The sequence below is a fragment of the Hippoglossus stenolepis genome, unplaced genomic scaffold (genome assembly GCF_022539355.2).
Source record: "Hippoglossus stenolepis isolate QCI-W04-F060 unplaced genomic scaffold, HSTE1.2 HiC_scaffold_37, whole genome shotgun sequence".
Classification (NCBI taxonomy): domain Eukaryota; kingdom Metazoa; phylum Chordata; class Actinopteri; order Pleuronectiformes; family Pleuronectidae; genus Hippoglossus; species Hippoglossus stenolepis.
Window position 1 is genome coordinate 44577 of NW_025899758.1, and position 14873 is coordinate 59449.

Below are 14873 nucleotides of genomic sequence, written 5' to 3' on the forward strand. Positions count from 1 at the left end.
GTGAACCACCTCATGATCATGGCATCTCCCTGCCAGGTATGAGTTGGAAGATTTGAGAGAGCCTCCTGCTTCTTAGACACAGTTGTTTTGCTCACGGTGCCTCTCATGCATATTCACAGAATCCAAAGGCCTTCAGTATCACATCATCCTCTTTGGTAAAGGACTTGTTGAAGTGAAGCAAACACTTCTGTGAAACGACTAGGCTGTACATGACATATAATTACTTTATCAATTTTCTTGTCTCTAATCATGATATAAGTACCACAAGAATTTCTAGCAAACATTATTATCAAAGAAGAAAATGGAACAGAGTGAACCCGCTCATTTGCTGTAAAATTGTCCTTCGACCACAATCAGTGAATGATTGTGGTGGGAGTTCAAACATGCACGACAACAAAACCTATAAAATAGGCCAGTGTCAAGCTCTTATTGCAATTGAACATAATGATCAGGGGAGAGCGCGACGCAGTCCCCCCACTACCACAAATTATGCAGTCGAGATTCCTACATTTGGGGAATCCGCACGGGTCAGCACAACCGAAGTGCAATGGCTGAGCCTCGCCCGGGTGAACCACCTTCATGATCATGGTATCTCCCCTGCCAGGTATGAGAGTTGAAGCATTGGAGACAGGCTCCTGCTTGTAGACACAGTTGTTTGGCTCACGGTGCCTCCATGCATATTCACAGAATCCAAAGGCCTTCAGTATCACATCATCCTCTTTGCAAAGGACTTGTTGAAGTGAAGCAAACACTTCAGAAACGACTAGGCTGTACATGACATATAATTACTTATCAATTTTCTTGTCTCAATCACGTGCAGGCACTGCAAGAATTTCTAGCAAACATTACTCATCAAAAGCAGCAAACTTGGAACAGGACTGAACCTGTCTATTTGCTGTAAAATTGTCCTCGACCACAATCAGTGAATGTATTGTGGTGGGAGTACAAAACATGCACTACAACATTAACCTATAAAATAGGCCCAGTGTTAAGCTCTTATTCAATTGAACATAATGATCAGGGGAGAGCGTGGACGCAGTCCTCACTCACCCAAATTATGCAGTCGAGATTCCCACATTTGGGGAATTCGCACGGGTCAGCACAACCGAGTGCAATGGCTGAGCCTCGCCCGGGTGAACCACCTTCATGATCATGGTATCTCCCCTGCCAGGTAGTGAGTTGAAGCATTGGAGACAGGCTCCTGCTTCTTAGACACGGTTGTTTGGCTCACAGTGCTTACATGCATATTCACAGAATCCAAAGGCCTTCAGTATCACATCATCCTCTTTTGGTAAAGGACTTGTTGAAGTAAGCAAACACTTCTGTGAAACGACTAGGCTGTACATGACATATAATTACTTTATCAATTTTCTTGTCTCAACTGCGTACAGGCAGTACAAGAATTTCTAGCAAACATTACTTATCAAAACAGCAAACTTGGAACAGGAGTGAACTCACTATTTGCTGTAAAATTGTCTCATCACAATCAGTGAATGTATTGTGGTGGGAGTAAGTACAAAAGCGAACGACAACAAAACCTATAAAACAAAATCGTGTCAAGCTCTTATTGCAATTGAACATAATGATCAGGGAGAGCGCGGACGCAGTCCCCCACTACCAAATTATGCCGTCGAGATTCCCACATTTGGGAATTCACACGGTCAGCACAACTGAAGTGGCAACATTGCTGAGCCTGTCGTGGGTAAACCACCTCATGATCATGGTATCTCCCTGCCAGGTGTGAGTTGGAAGCATTGGAGACAGGCTCCTGCTTCTAGGACACAGTTGTTTGGCTCATTAAGGTGCCTGCATGCATATTCACAGAATCCAAAGGCCTTCAGTATCACATCATCCTCTTTTGGTAAAGGACTTGTTGGTTAGAAGCAACACTTCTGTGAAATGACTAGGCTGTACATGACATATAATTACTTTATCAATTTTCTTGTCTCCACCCATCAGCGTACAGGTGCTACAAGAATTTCTAGCAAGCATTACTTATCAAAACAGCAACCTTGGAACAGGAGTGAACCTGTCTGATTGCTGTAAAATTGTCCTTGACCACAATCAGTGAATATGACGGTGGGAGTTCAAAACATGCACTACAACATAACCTATAAAAATAGGCCCAGTGTTTAGCTCTTATTGCAATTGAACATAATGATCAGGGAGATGACAGTCCCCACTACTACAAATTATGCCTGAGATTCCCACATTTGGGGAATTCGCACGGTCGCACAACCAAGTGCAATGGCTGAGTCGCCCCGGTGAACCACCTTCATGATCATGGTATCTCCCCTGCCAGGTAAGTATGAGTTGGAAGCATTGGAGACAGGCTCCTGCTTCTAGACACAGCTGTTTGGCTCACGGTGCCTCCCATGCATATTTACAGAATCAAAGGCCTTCAGTATCACATCATCCTCTTTTGGTAAAGGACTTGTTGAAGTGAAGCAAACACTTCTGTGAAACGACTAGGCTGTACATGACATATAATTACTTTATCAATTTTCTTGTCTCCACCCTATTTTATTCCCCTTGCAAACACAGTAAACCTCAATGAACAGCAGCCAGGTAAGCCTGGCCGTCTTATAGGTCACCGAAAGCCCGGTGACCTAGCGCCTTGTCTCAGAGATAACACAAACTGCTATAAATTCTGTAACTCAGCGTACAGGCAGTACAAGAATTTCTAGCAAACATTACTTATCAAAACAGCAAACTTGGAACAGGGAGTAACCCGTCTATTTGCTGTAAAATTGTCCTTCGACCACAATCAGTGAATGCATTGTGGTGGGAGTTCAAACATGCACGACAACAAAACCTATAAATAGGCCCAGTGTCAAGTTTTATTGTGGTTGAACATAATGATCAGGGGAGAGCGCGGAAGTCCCCACACACAAATTATGCAGTCAGATTCTCACATTTGGGAATTCGCACGTGGTCAGCACAACCGAAGTGCAAATGGCTGAGCCTCGCCTGGGTGAACCACTTCATGATCATGGTATCTCCCTGCAGGTAAGTATGAGTTGGAAGCATGAGAAAGGCTCCTGCTTCTGGACAGTTGTTTGGCTCTAATGGCTTCTCCATGCATATTCACAGAATCCAAAGGGCTTCAGTATCACATCATCCTCTTTGTAAAGGACTTGTTGAAGTGAAGCAAACACTTCTGTAGAACGATTAGGCTGTACATATACATAATTACTTTATCAATTTTCTTGTCTCCACCCCATTTTTATTCCCCTTTGCAAAACACAGTAACCTCAATGAACAGCAGCCAGGTGGTGCTCTGGCTGTCTCTGATAGATCACCGCAAAAGCCCAGACATAGCGCCTTTGTCTCAGAGACAACACAAAACTGCTATAAATTCTGAAAATCAGCGTACAGGTACTATAAGAATTTCTAGCAAACATTGTTTATCAAACAGCAAACTTGGAACAGGAGTGAACCTGTCTATTTGCTGTAAATTGTCCTTGGACCACAATCAGTGAATGCATTGTGGTGGGAGTTCGAAACATGCACTACAACAAAACCTATAAAGTAGGCCCAGTGTCAAGCTCTTATTGTACTTGAACATAATGATCAGGGAGAGCGCGACGCAGTCCCCCACTACCACAAATTATGCAGTCGAGATTCTCACATTTGGGGAATTCGCACGGTCAGCACAACCGAAGTGCAATGGCTGAGCCTCACTCTGGGTGAACCACCTTCATGATCATGGTATCTCCCTGCCAGGTAAGTATGAGTTGGAAGCATTGAGACAGGCTCCTGCTTGCTTAGACACAGTTGTTTGGCTCACGGTGCCCCCATGCATATTCACAGAATCAAAGGCCTTCAGTATCACATCATCCTCTTTTGGTAAAGGACTTGTTGAAGTGAAGCAAACACTTCTGTGAAACGACTAGCTGTACATGACATATAATTACTTATCAATTTTCTTGTCTCCACCTTTTATTCCCTACAAACACAGTAAACCTCAATGAAACAACAGTTGTGGTAGCTCTGCCGCCTTTATAGATCCCCGCAAAAGCCCGGTGACATAGCGCCTTGTCTCAGAGATAACACAAACTGCTATAAATTCTGAAAATGCGTACAGGCACTACAAGAATTTCTAGCTTACATTATTTATCAAAACAGCAAACTTGGAACAGGATGAACCTGTCATTTGCTGTAAAATTGTCCTTCACTACAATTGGTGAATGCATTGTGGTGGAGTTCAAACATGCACGACAACAAAACCTATAAAATAGGCCCAGTGTCAAGCTCTATTGCAATTGAACATAATGATCAGGGAGAGCGCGACGCAGTCCCCAATACCACAAATTATGCAGTCGAGATTCCCACATTTGGGAATTCGCATCGGTCAGCACAACCGAGTGCAATGGCTGAGCCTCGCCTGGGTGAACCACCTTCATGATCATGGTATCTCCTGCCAGGTAAGTATGAGATGGAAGCACTGAGACAGGCTCCTGCTTCTTAGACACAGTTGTTTGGCTCACGGTGCCACCATGCATATTCACAGAATCCAAAGTCTTTGTATCACATCATCCTCTTTTGTAAAGGACTTGTTGAAGTGAAGCAAACACTTGTGAAACGACTAGGCTGTACATGACATATAATTACTTTATCAATTTTCTTGTCTCCACTTTTTTATTCCCCTGCAAAACACAGTAAACTCCAATGAACAGCAGCCAGGTAAGCTCTGGCCGTCTCTGATAGATCACCGAAAGCCCGGTGAGCTAGCGCCTTGTCTCAGAGACAAAACAAACTGCTATGAATTCTGAAAATCAGCGTACAGGCACTACAAGAATTTCTAGCAAACATTACTTATCAAAACAGCAAACTTGGAACAGGAGGAACCCGTCTATTTGCTGTAAAATTGTCTTCGACTCACAATCAGTGAATGCATTGTGGTGGGAGTTCAAATGCATGACAACAAAACCTATAAATAGATCCAGTGTCAAGCTCTTATTGCAATGAACATAATGATCAGGGGAGAGCGCGGAGAGTCCCCAACTACCACAAATTATGCAGTCAGATTCCACATTTGGGGGAATTCGCACGTGGTCAGCACAAACTGGCAATGGCTGAGCTCACTGAGGTGAACCACCTTCATGATCATGTATCTTCCCGCCAGGTAAGTATGAGTTGGAAGCATTGGAGACAGGCTCCTGCTTCTAGACACAGTTGTTTGGCTCATTTGCGCCCACATGCATATTCACAGAATCCAAAGGCCTTCAGTATCACATCATCCTCTTTTGGTAAAGGACTTGCTGAAGTGAAGCAACACTTGTGAAACGACTAGGCTGTACATGACATATAATTACTTTATCAATTTTCTTGTCTCATTGTAACAGCGTATAGGTACTATACAAGAATTTCTAGAAATATTATCAAAAAAGCAAACTTGGAACAGGACTGAACCCGTCTATTTGCTGTAAAATTGTCCTTCACTCACAATCAGTGAATGTATTGTGGTGGGAGTATAAACAAGCACTAAACATAAGTCCCTATAAAATAGGCCCAGTGTCAAGCTCTTATTGTAATTGAACATAATGATCAGGGGAGCGCGGGCAGTCCCCCACTACCACAAATTATGCAGTCGAGATTCCCACATTTGGGGAATTCGCACCGGTCAGCACAACCGAAGTGCAATGGCTGAGCCTCGCCCTGGGTGAACCACCTTCATGATCATGGTATCTCCCCTGCCAGGTAAGTATGAGCTGGAGGCATTGAGACAGGCTCTGCTTCTTAGACACAGTTGTTTGGCTCACGGTGCTGCCACATGCATATTCACAGAATCCAAAGGCCTTCAGTATCACATCATCCTCTTTGGTAAAGGACTTGTTGAAGTGAAGCAAACACTTCTGTGAAACGACTAGGCTGTACATGACATATAATTACTTTATCAATTTTCTTGTCTCCCTTTTATTCCCCTTACCAAACACAGTAAACCCCAATGAACAGCAGCCAGGTAGCTCTGGCCGCCTCTGATAGATCACCGTAAAAGCCTGGTGACATAGCGCCTTGTCTCAGAGACAACACAAACTGCTATAAATTCTGAAAATCAGTACAGGCACTACAAGAATTATTTCTAGCAAATATTTATCAAAACAGCAAACTTGGAACAGGAGTGAACCCGTCTATTTGCTGTAAAATTGTCCTTCGACCACAATCAGTGAATGCATTGTGGTGGGAGTTCAAAACATGCACGACAACAAAACCTATAAAATAGGATCCAGTGTCAAGCTCTTATTGCAATTGAACATAATGATCAGGGGAGAGCGCCGATTTATTCCCCACTACCACAAATTATGCAGTCAGATTCCCACATTTGGGTAATTCGCACGGTCAGCCACAACCGGCGTCAATGGCTGAGTCTCGCCTGGGTGAACCACCTTATGATCATGGTATCTCCTGCCAGGTAAGTATGAGCTTGAAGCATTGGAGACAGGCTCCTGCTTCTTAGACAGTTGTTTGGCTCACGGTGCCTCACATGCATATTCACAGAATCCAAAGGCCTTCAGTATCACATCATCCTCTTTTGGAAAGGACTTGTTGAAGTGAAGCAAACACTTCTGTGAAACGACTAGGCTGTACATGACATATAATTACTTTATCAATTTTCTTGTCTCCACCTCCTTTTTTTCCCCTTGCAAAACACAGTAAACCTCAATGAACAGCAGCCAGGTAAGCTCTGGCCGTCTCTGATAGATCACCGCAAAAGCCCGGTGACATAGCGCCTTGTCTCAGAGACAACACAAACTACAGCTTTCTTCTGAAAATCAGCGTACAGGCACTACAAGAATTTCTAGCTTATATTATTTATCAAAACAGCAAACTTGGAACAGGAGGAACCCATCTATTTGCTGTAAAATTGTCCTTCGACCACAATCAGTGAGGCTTTGTGGTGGGAGTTCAAAACATGCACGACAACAAAACCTATAAAACAGGCCCAGTGTCAAGCTCTTTTGCAATTGAACATAATGATCAGGAGAGCGCGGACGCAGTCCCACTACCACACAAATTATGCAGTCGAGATTCCTAAATTTGGGGAATTCGGGTTATCATCAACCGGTGTAATGGCTGAGCCTCGCTCTGGGTGAACCACCTTCATGATCATGGTATCTCCCTGCCAGGTAGTATGAGATGGAAACATGGAGACAGGCTCCTGCTTCTTAGACACAGTTGTTTGGCTCACGGTGCCTCACATGCATATTCACAGAATCCAAAGGCCTTCAGTATCCACATCATCCTCTTTTGTAAAGGACTTGTTGAAGTGAAGCAAACACTTCTGTGAAATCGATTAGGCTGTACATGACATATAATTACTTTATCAATTTTCTTGTCTCAATCAACGCGTACAGGCACTACAAGAATTTCAAGCAAACATTACTCATCAAAACAGCAAACTTGGAACAGGACTGAACCTGTCTATTTGCTGTGAAATTGTCCTTCACCACAATCAGTGAATGCATTGGTGGGAGTTCAAAACATGCACGACAACAAAACCTATAAAATAGGCCCAGTGTCAAGCTCTTATTGTAATTGAACATAATGATCAGGGGAGAGCGCGGACTTAGTCCCCACTACAAATTATGCAGTCTAGATTCCCACATTTGGGGAATTCGCACGGGTCAGCACAACCATGGCAATGGTTGAGCTCCGCCTGGGTGAACCACCTTCATGATCATGGTATCTCCCCTGCCAGGTATGAGTTGGAAGCATTGGAGACAGGCTCCTGCTTCTTAGACACAGTTGTTTGGCTCACGGTGCCTCCCATGCATATTCACAGAATCCAAATGCCTTCAGTATCACATCATCCTCTTTTGGTAAAGGACTTGTTGAAGTGAAGCAAACACTTCTGTGAAACGACTAGGCTGTACATGACATATAATTACTTTATCAATTTTCTTGTCTCCACCCCTTTTATTCCCTTTGCAAAACACAGTAAACCTCAATGAACAGCAGCCAGGTAAGCTCTGGCCGTCTCTGATAGATCACCGCAAAAGCCCAGTGACATAGCGCCTTTGTCTCAGAGACAACAAAACCAGTAATAAAATCTGAAAATCAGCGTACAGGCAGTACAAGAATTTCTAGCAAACATTATTTGACAAACAGCAAACTTGGAACATGAGTGAACCCGTTTATTTGCTGTAAAATTGTCCTTCGACCACAATCAGTGAATGCATTGTGTGGGAGTATAAAACATGCACTACAACATAACCTATAAAAATAGGCCCAGTGTCAAGCTCTTATTGCAATTGAACATAATGATCAGGGGAGAGCGGACGCAGTCCCCACTACCACAAATTATGCAGTCGTGATTCTCACATTTGGGGAATTCGCACGGGTCAGAACAACCGAAGTGCAATGGTTGAGCCTCGCCTGGGTGAACCACCTTCATGATCATGGTATCTCCCTGCCAGGTAAGTATGAGCTGGAAGCATTGGAGACAGGCTCTGCTTCTTAGACACAGTTGTTTGGTCACGGTGCCTCACATGCATATTCACAGAATCCAAAGGCCTTCAGTATCACATCATCCTCTTTGGTAAAGGACTTGTTGAAGTGAAGCAAACACTTCTGTGAAACGACTAGGCTGTACATGACATATAATTACTTTATCAATTTTCTTGTCTCAATCTGCGACAGGTACTAAAACTTGTAAATACTTATCAAAACAGCAAACCTGAACAGGAGTGAACCCGTCTATTTGCTGAAAATTGTCCTTCACCACAATCAGTGAATGCATTGTGGTGGGAGTGCAAAACATGCACTACAACATAACCTATAAAATAGGCCCAGTGTCAAGCTCTTATTGCAATTGAACATAATGATCAGGGGAGAGCGCTGGACGCAGTCCCCACTCCTACAAATTATGCAGTCAGACTTCCACATTTGGGGAATTCGGACGGAGTCAGCACAATCGGAGTGCAATGGCTGATTTCGCCCTGGGTGAACCACCTTCATGATCATGGTATCTCCCCTGCCAGGTATGAGTTGGAAGCATGTAGAGACAGGCTCCTGCTTCTAGACACAGTTGTTTGGCTCATGGTTCCCATGCATATTCACAGAATCCAAAGGCCTTTAGTATCACATCATCCTCTTTGGTAAAGGACTTGTTGAAGTGAAGCTGCAACATTTCAGAAACGACTAGGCTGTACATGACATATAATTACTTTATCAATTTTCTTGTCTCCACCCTTTTTATTCCCCTTGCAAAACACAGTAAACCTCAATGGACAGCAGCCAGGAAAGCTCTGGTCGGCTTTCTGATAGATCACCAAGTAAAGCCCGGTGACATAGCCTTTGTCTCAGATACATATTATAAACTGCTATAAATTCTGAAAAATCAGCGTACAGGCACTACAAGAATTTCTAGCAAACATTACTTATCAAACAACAAACTTGGAACAGGAGGAACCCGCTTCATTTGCTGTAAAATTGTCCTTCGACCACAATCAGTGAATGCATTGTGGTGGGAGTTCAAAACATGCACGACAACAAAACCTATAAAATAGGCCCAGTGTCAAGCTCTTATTGCAATTGAACATAATGATCAGGGAGAGCGGACGCAGTCCCCATCAAAATTACGCAGTTACGAGATTCCCACATTTGGGGAATTCGCACGGTCAGCACAACCGAAGTGCAATGGCTGAGCCTCGCTCTGGGTGAACCACCTTCATGATCATGGTATCTCCTGCCAGGTAATGAGTTGGAAGATTGGACAGGCTCCTGCTTCTTAGACACAGTTGTTTGGCTCACGGTTGTCCTCCCTATGCATATTCACAGAATCCAAAGGCCTTCAGTATCACATCATCCTCTTGGTAAAAACTTGTTGAAGTGAAGCAAACACTTCTGTGAAACGACTAGGCTGTACATGACATATAATTACTTTATCAATTTTCTTGTCTCCACCCCTTTTTTCCCCTTGCAAAACACAGTAAACCTCAATGAACAGCAGCTAGTAGCTCTGGCCGGTTCTGATAGATCACCGCAAAGCCCGGTGACATAGCGCCTTGTCTCAGAGACAACACAAACTGCTATAAATTCTGAAAATCAGCGACAGGCACTACAAGAATTTCTAGCTTACATTATTTATCAAAACAGCAAACTTGGAACAGGAGTGAACCCGCCTATTTGCTGTAAAATTGTCCTTCGACCACAATCAGTGAATGCATTGTGGAGTTCAAAATATGCACGGCAACATAACCTATAAAATAGGCCCAGTGTCAAGCTCTTATTGCAATTGAACATAATGATCAGGGGAGAGCGGACGCAGTCCCCCACTACCACAAATTATGCAGTCGATCTCATGTTTGGGGAATTCGCACGGTCAGCACAACGGAAGTGCAATGGCTGAGCCTCCGCCTGGGTGAACCTTATCTGCTGATCTTTACCTCCCCGTGTCAGTATGAGGCAGAGCATTGGAGACAGGCTCCTTTCTTAGACACAGTTGTTTGGCTCACGGTGCCTCCCATGCATATTCACAGAATCCAAAGGCCTTCAGTATCACATCATCCTCTTTTGGTAAAGGACTTGTTGAAGTGAAGCAAACACTTGTGAAACGACTAGGCTGTACATGACATATAATTACTTTATCAATTTTCTTGTCTCCACCCTTTATTCTCCTTGCAAAACACAGTAACCTTCAATGAACAGCGGCAAAGCTTAATCGCTGTTCCTGATAGATCACCGCAGTGCCCGGTGACATAGCTCCTTTGTCTCAGAGACAACACAAGTGCTATAAATTGTAAAATCAGCATAGACAGGCACTACAAGAATTTCTAGCTTACATTATTTATCAAAACAGCAAACTTGGAACAGGAGTGAACCTGCCTATTTGCTGTAAAATTGTCCTTCGACCACAATCAGTGAATGCATTGTGGTGGAGTTCAAAATATGCACGACAACATAACTTATAAAATAGGCCCAGTGTCAAGCTCTATTGCACTGAACATAATGATCAGGGGAGCGCGGACGCAGTCCCCTACTACCACAATTAGGCAGTCGAGATTCCCACATTTGGGGAATTGCACGGGTCAGCACAACCGGAGTGCAATGGCTGAGCCTCGCCTGGGTGAACCACCTTCATGATCATGGTATCTCCTGCCAGGTAAGTATGAGTTGGAAGCATTGGAGACAGGCTCCTGCTTCTTAGACACAGTTGTTTGGCTCACGGTGCTTCCATGCATATTCACAGAATCCAAAGGCCTTCAGTATCACATCATCCCTTTTGGTAAAGGACTTGTTGAAGTGAAGCAAACACTTCTGTGAAACGACTAGGCTGTACATGACATATAATTACTTTATCAATTTTCTTGTCTCCACCTTTTTATTCCCCTTGCAAAACACAGTAAACCTCAATGAACAGCAGCCATGAAGCTCTGCTGTCTCTGATAGATCACCGCAAAGCCCAGTGACATAGCGCCTTTGTCTCAGAGACAACACAAACTGCTATAAATTCTGAAAAATCAGCGTACAGGCACTACAAGAATTTCTAGCAAACATTACTTTCTATCAAAACAACAAACTTGGAACAGGAGTGAACCTGTCTATTTGCTGTAAAATTGTCCCGACCACAATCAGTGAATGCATTGTGGTGGGAGTACAAACAAAATTACAACATAACCTATAAAATAGGCCCAGTGTCAAGCTCTTATTGCAATTGAACATAATGATCAGGAGAGCGCGGACGCAGTCCCCACTACCACAAATTATGCAGTCAGATTCCCACATTTGGGAATTCGCACTGGGTCAGCACAACCGAAGTGCAATGGCTGAGCTCGCCGGGTGAACCACCTCATGATCAGGTCATCTCCCCTGCCAGGTAAGTATGAGTTGAAGCATTGGAGACAGGCTCTGTTTCTTAGACACAGTTGTTTGCCTCACGGTGCCTCCATGCATATTCACAGAATCCAAAGGCCTTCAGTATCACATCATCCTCTTTGGTAAAGGACTAGTTAGTGAAGCAAACACTTCTGTGAAACGACTAGGCTGTACATGACATATAATTACTTTATCAATTTTTTGTCTCCACCCCTTTTATTCCCCTTGAGCAAAATACTGTAGTAAACCTCAATGAGCAGCAGCCAGGTAGCTCTGGCTGTTTCTGATAGGTCACCGCAAAGCCCGGTGACCTAGCGCCTTGTCTCAGAGATAACACAAACTGCTATAAATTCTGAAAAATCAGCGTACAGGCAGCACAAGAATTTCTAACACACAATCAAAACAGCAAACTTGGAACAGATTGAACCCGTCTATTTGCTGTAAAATTGTCCTTCACCTACAATCAGTGAATACATTGTGGTGGGAGTACAAAACAAGCACTACAACATAACCTATAAAATAGGCCCAGTGTCAAGCTCTTATTGCAATTGAACATAATGATCAGGGAAGAGCTGACCAGTCCCCCACTACCACAAATATGCAGATCTAGATTCCCACATTTGGGGAATTCGCACGGGTCAGCACAACCGAAGCGCAATGGCTGAGCCTGGCCTGGTGAACCACCTTCATGATCATGGTATCTCCCTGCCAGGTAAGTATGAGGTGGAAGCATTGAGACAGGCTCCTGTTTCTTAGACACAGTTGTTTGGCTCACGGTGCCTTCCATGCATATTCACAGAATCCAAAGGCCTTCAGTATCACATCATCCTCTTTTGGTAAAGGACTTGTTGAAGTGAAGCAAACACTTCTGTGAAACGACTAGCTGTACATGACATATAATTACTTTATCAATTTTCTTGTTTCCACCCCTTTTATTTCTTTTGCAAAACACAGTAAACCTCAATGAACAGCAGCCAGGTAAGCTCTGGTTGTTTGATAGGTCACCGCAAAGTCCGGTGACTCTAGCTTTGTCTCAGAGACACAAACTGCTATAAATTCTGAAAAATCAGTCATAGGCAGTACAAGAATTTCTAGCAAACATTATTTATCAAAACAGCAAACTTGGAACAGGAGTGAACCCGCTCATTTGCTGTAAATTGTCCTTCGACCTAGAATCAGTAGATTGTAGTTGTGAGTTCAAAAAAGCATGAGAACAAAACCTATAAAATAGGCCCAGTGTCGGTTTTCATTGCAATTGAACATAACGATCAGGAGAGCGGACGCAGTCCCCCACTACCACAAATTATGCAGCTCGAGATCTCACATTTGGGGAATTCGCACGGGTCGCACACAACCGAAGTGCAATGGCTGAGCCTCGCCTGTGTGAACCACCTTCATGGATCATCTCTTCCTCAGGTAAGTATGAGTTGAAGCATTGGAGACAGGCTCCTGCTTCTAGACACAGTTGTTTGGCTCACGGTGCCTCCCATGCATATTCACAGAATCCAAAGGCCTTCAGTATCACATCATCCTCTTTTGGTGAGGGACTTGTTGAAGTGAAGCAAACACTTCTGTGAAACGACTAGGCTGTACATGACATATAATTACTTTATCAATTTTCTTGTCTCCACCCCTTTTATCTCTTTGCAAAACACAGTAAACCTCAATGAACAGCAGCCAGGTAAGCTCCGGCCGCTCTGATAGATCACCGTAAAAGCCCAGTGACATAGCGCCTTTGTGTTCAGAGACAACACAAGCTGCTATAAATTCTGAAAACTCAGCGTACAGGCACTACAAGAATTTCTAGCAAACATTACTTATCAAAACAACAAACTTGGAACAGGAGTGAACCTGTCTATTTGCTGTAAAATTGTCCTTCGACCACAATCAGTGAATGCATTGTGGTGGGAGTACAAAACATGCACTACAACATTATAAAATAGGCCCAGTGTCAAGCTCTTATTGCAATTGAACATAATGATCAGGGGAGAGCGACGCAGTCCCCCACTACCACAAATTATGCAGTCGAGATTCCCACATTTGGGGAATTCGATGGTCAGCACAACCGAAGTGCAATGGCTGAGCCTCGCCCTGGGTGAACCACCTTCATGATCATGGTATCTCCCTGCCTGCCAGGTAAGTATGAGTTGAAGCATTGAGACAGGCTCCTGCTTCTTAGACACAGTTGTTTGGCTCACGGTGCCTCCCATGCTATTCAGAATCACAGAGTCTTCAGTATCACATCATCCTCTTTTGGTAAAGGACTTGTTGAAGTGAAGCAAACACTTCTGTGAAACGATAGGCTGTACATGACATATAATTACTCTATCAATTTTCTTGTCTCCACCTCTTTATTCCTCTTGCAAAACACAGTAAACCCTGATGAACAGCAGCCAGGTAAGCTCTGGCCGTCTTTGATAGATCACCGCAAAAGCCCGGTGACATAGCGCCTTTGTCTCAGAGACAAAACAAACTGCTATAAATTCTGAAAATCAGCGTACAGGCACTACAAAATTTCTAGCTTACATTATTTATCAAAACAGCAAACTTGGAACAGGAGTGAACCCTTCTATTTGCTGTAAAATTGTCCTTCGACCACAATCAGTGAATGCATTGTGGTGGGAGTTCAAAACATGCACGACAACATAACCTATAAAAATATGCCCAGTGGCTCTTATTGCAATTGAACATAATGATCAGGGAGAGCAGGGACGCAGTCCCCACTACCACAAATTATGCAGTCGAGATTCCCACATTTGGGGAATTCGCACGGGTCAGCACAACCGAGGTGCAATGGCTGAGCCTCGCCTGGGTGAACCACCTTCATGATCATGGTATCTCTCCTGCCAGGTAAGTATGAGTTGAAGCATTGGAGACAGGCTCCTGCTTCTTAGACACAGTTGTTTGGCTCACGGTGCCTCCATGCATATTCACAGAATCCAAAGCCTTTGTATCACATCATCCTCTTGGTAAAGGACTTGTTGAAGTGAAGCAAACACTTCTGTGAAACGACTAGGCTGTACATGACATATAATTACTTTATCAATTTTCTT

General features: G+C 43.7%; 18 non-coding genes and 4 pseudogenes across 18 annotated transcripts; all 22 read right to left on the reverse strand.

Moving 5' to 3' along the window:
• Nucleotides 1-449: 449 nt before the first annotated feature.
• Nucleotides 450-612, reverse strand: LOC124851512. The gene has a single exon (XR_007032553.1). It is a non-coding gene; the product is annotated as a U1 spliceosomal RNA (small nuclear RNA).
• A 407-nt stretch (nucleotides 613-1019) lies between these two features.
• LOC124851439 lies at nucleotides 1020-1178 on the reverse strand. The gene has a single exon (XR_007032491.1). It is a non-coding gene; the product is annotated as a U1 spliceosomal RNA (small nuclear RNA).
• Nucleotides 1179-1586: 408 nt separating this feature from the next.
• LOC124851462 lies at nucleotides 1587-1746 on the reverse strand. The gene has a single exon (XR_007032512.1). It is a non-coding gene; the product is annotated as a U1 spliceosomal RNA (small nuclear RNA).
• A 416-nt stretch (nucleotides 1747-2162) lies between these two features.
• On the reverse strand, nucleotides 2163-2310 carry LOC124851451 (annotated as a pseudogene).
• A 554-nt stretch (nucleotides 2311-2864) lies between these two features.
• On the reverse strand, nucleotides 2865-3017 carry LOC124851463 (annotated as a pseudogene).
• A 556-nt stretch (nucleotides 3018-3573) lies between these two features.
• LOC124851516 lies at nucleotides 3574-3734 on the reverse strand. The gene has a single exon (XR_007032557.1). It is a non-coding gene; the product is annotated as a U1 spliceosomal RNA (small nuclear RNA).
• A 545-nt stretch (nucleotides 3735-4279) lies between these two features.
• Nucleotides 4280-4435, reverse strand: LOC124851440. Its single transcript, XR_007032492.1, has one exon. It is a non-coding gene; the product is annotated as a U1 spliceosomal RNA (small nuclear RNA).
• A 546-nt stretch (nucleotides 4436-4981) lies between these two features.
• On the reverse strand, nucleotides 4982-5136 carry LOC124851475 (annotated as a pseudogene).
• A 415-nt stretch (nucleotides 5137-5551) lies between these two features.
• Nucleotides 5552-5711, reverse strand: LOC124851509. Its single transcript, XR_007032550.1, has one exon. It is a non-coding gene; the product is annotated as a U1 spliceosomal RNA (small nuclear RNA).
• A 556-nt stretch (nucleotides 5712-6267) lies between these two features.
• Nucleotides 6268-6423, reverse strand: LOC124851452. Its single transcript, XR_007032503.1, has one exon. It is a non-coding gene; the product is annotated as a U1 spliceosomal RNA (small nuclear RNA).
• Nucleotides 6424-6980: 557 nt separating this feature from the next.
• Nucleotides 6981-7137, reverse strand: LOC124851456. Its single transcript, XR_007032506.1, has one exon. It is a non-coding gene; the product is annotated as a U1 spliceosomal RNA (small nuclear RNA).
• A 417-nt stretch (nucleotides 7138-7554) lies between these two features.
• LOC124851447 lies at nucleotides 7555-7710 on the reverse strand. Its single transcript, XR_007032499.1, has one exon. It is a non-coding gene; the product is annotated as a U1 spliceosomal RNA (small nuclear RNA).
• Nucleotides 7711-8270: 560 nt separating this feature from the next.
• On the reverse strand, nucleotides 8271-8428 carry LOC124851525. The gene has a single exon (XR_007032566.1). It is a non-coding gene; the product is annotated as a U1 spliceosomal RNA (small nuclear RNA).
• A 402-nt stretch (nucleotides 8429-8830) lies between these two features.
• On the reverse strand, nucleotides 8831-8992 carry LOC118104089. The gene has a single exon (XR_004695014.2). It is a non-coding gene; the product is annotated as a U1 spliceosomal RNA (small nuclear RNA).
• Nucleotides 8993-9550: 558 nt separating this feature from the next.
• On the reverse strand, nucleotides 9551-9706 carry LOC124851450. Its single transcript, XR_007032502.1, has one exon. It is a non-coding gene; the product is annotated as a U1 spliceosomal RNA (small nuclear RNA).
• A 548-nt stretch (nucleotides 9707-10254) lies between these two features.
• LOC124851478 lies at nucleotides 10255-10407 on the reverse strand (annotated as a pseudogene).
• Nucleotides 10408-10958: 551 nt separating this feature from the next.
• On the reverse strand, nucleotides 10959-11115 carry LOC124851437. The gene has a single exon (XR_007032489.1). It is a non-coding gene; the product is annotated as a U1 spliceosomal RNA (small nuclear RNA).
• A 556-nt stretch (nucleotides 11116-11671) lies between these two features.
• On the reverse strand, nucleotides 11672-11829 carry LOC124851441. The gene has a single exon (XR_007032493.1). It is a non-coding gene; the product is annotated as a U1 spliceosomal RNA (small nuclear RNA).
• A 553-nt stretch (nucleotides 11830-12382) lies between these two features.
• On the reverse strand, nucleotides 12383-12540 carry LOC124851444. Its single transcript, XR_007032496.1, has one exon. It is a non-coding gene; the product is annotated as a U1 spliceosomal RNA (small nuclear RNA).
• Nucleotides 12541-13087: 547 nt separating this feature from the next.
• LOC124851465 lies at nucleotides 13088-13244 on the reverse strand. Its single transcript, XR_007032513.1, has one exon. It is a non-coding gene; the product is annotated as a U1 spliceosomal RNA (small nuclear RNA).
• Nucleotides 13245-13802: 558 nt separating this feature from the next.
• Nucleotides 13803-13964, reverse strand: LOC124851517. The gene has a single exon (XR_007032558.1). It is a non-coding gene; the product is annotated as a U1 spliceosomal RNA (small nuclear RNA).
• Nucleotides 13965-14517: 553 nt separating this feature from the next.
• Nucleotides 14518-14678, reverse strand: LOC124851508. The gene has a single exon (XR_007032549.1). It is a non-coding gene; the product is annotated as a U1 spliceosomal RNA (small nuclear RNA).
• Nucleotides 14679-14873: the final 195 nt, after the last annotated feature.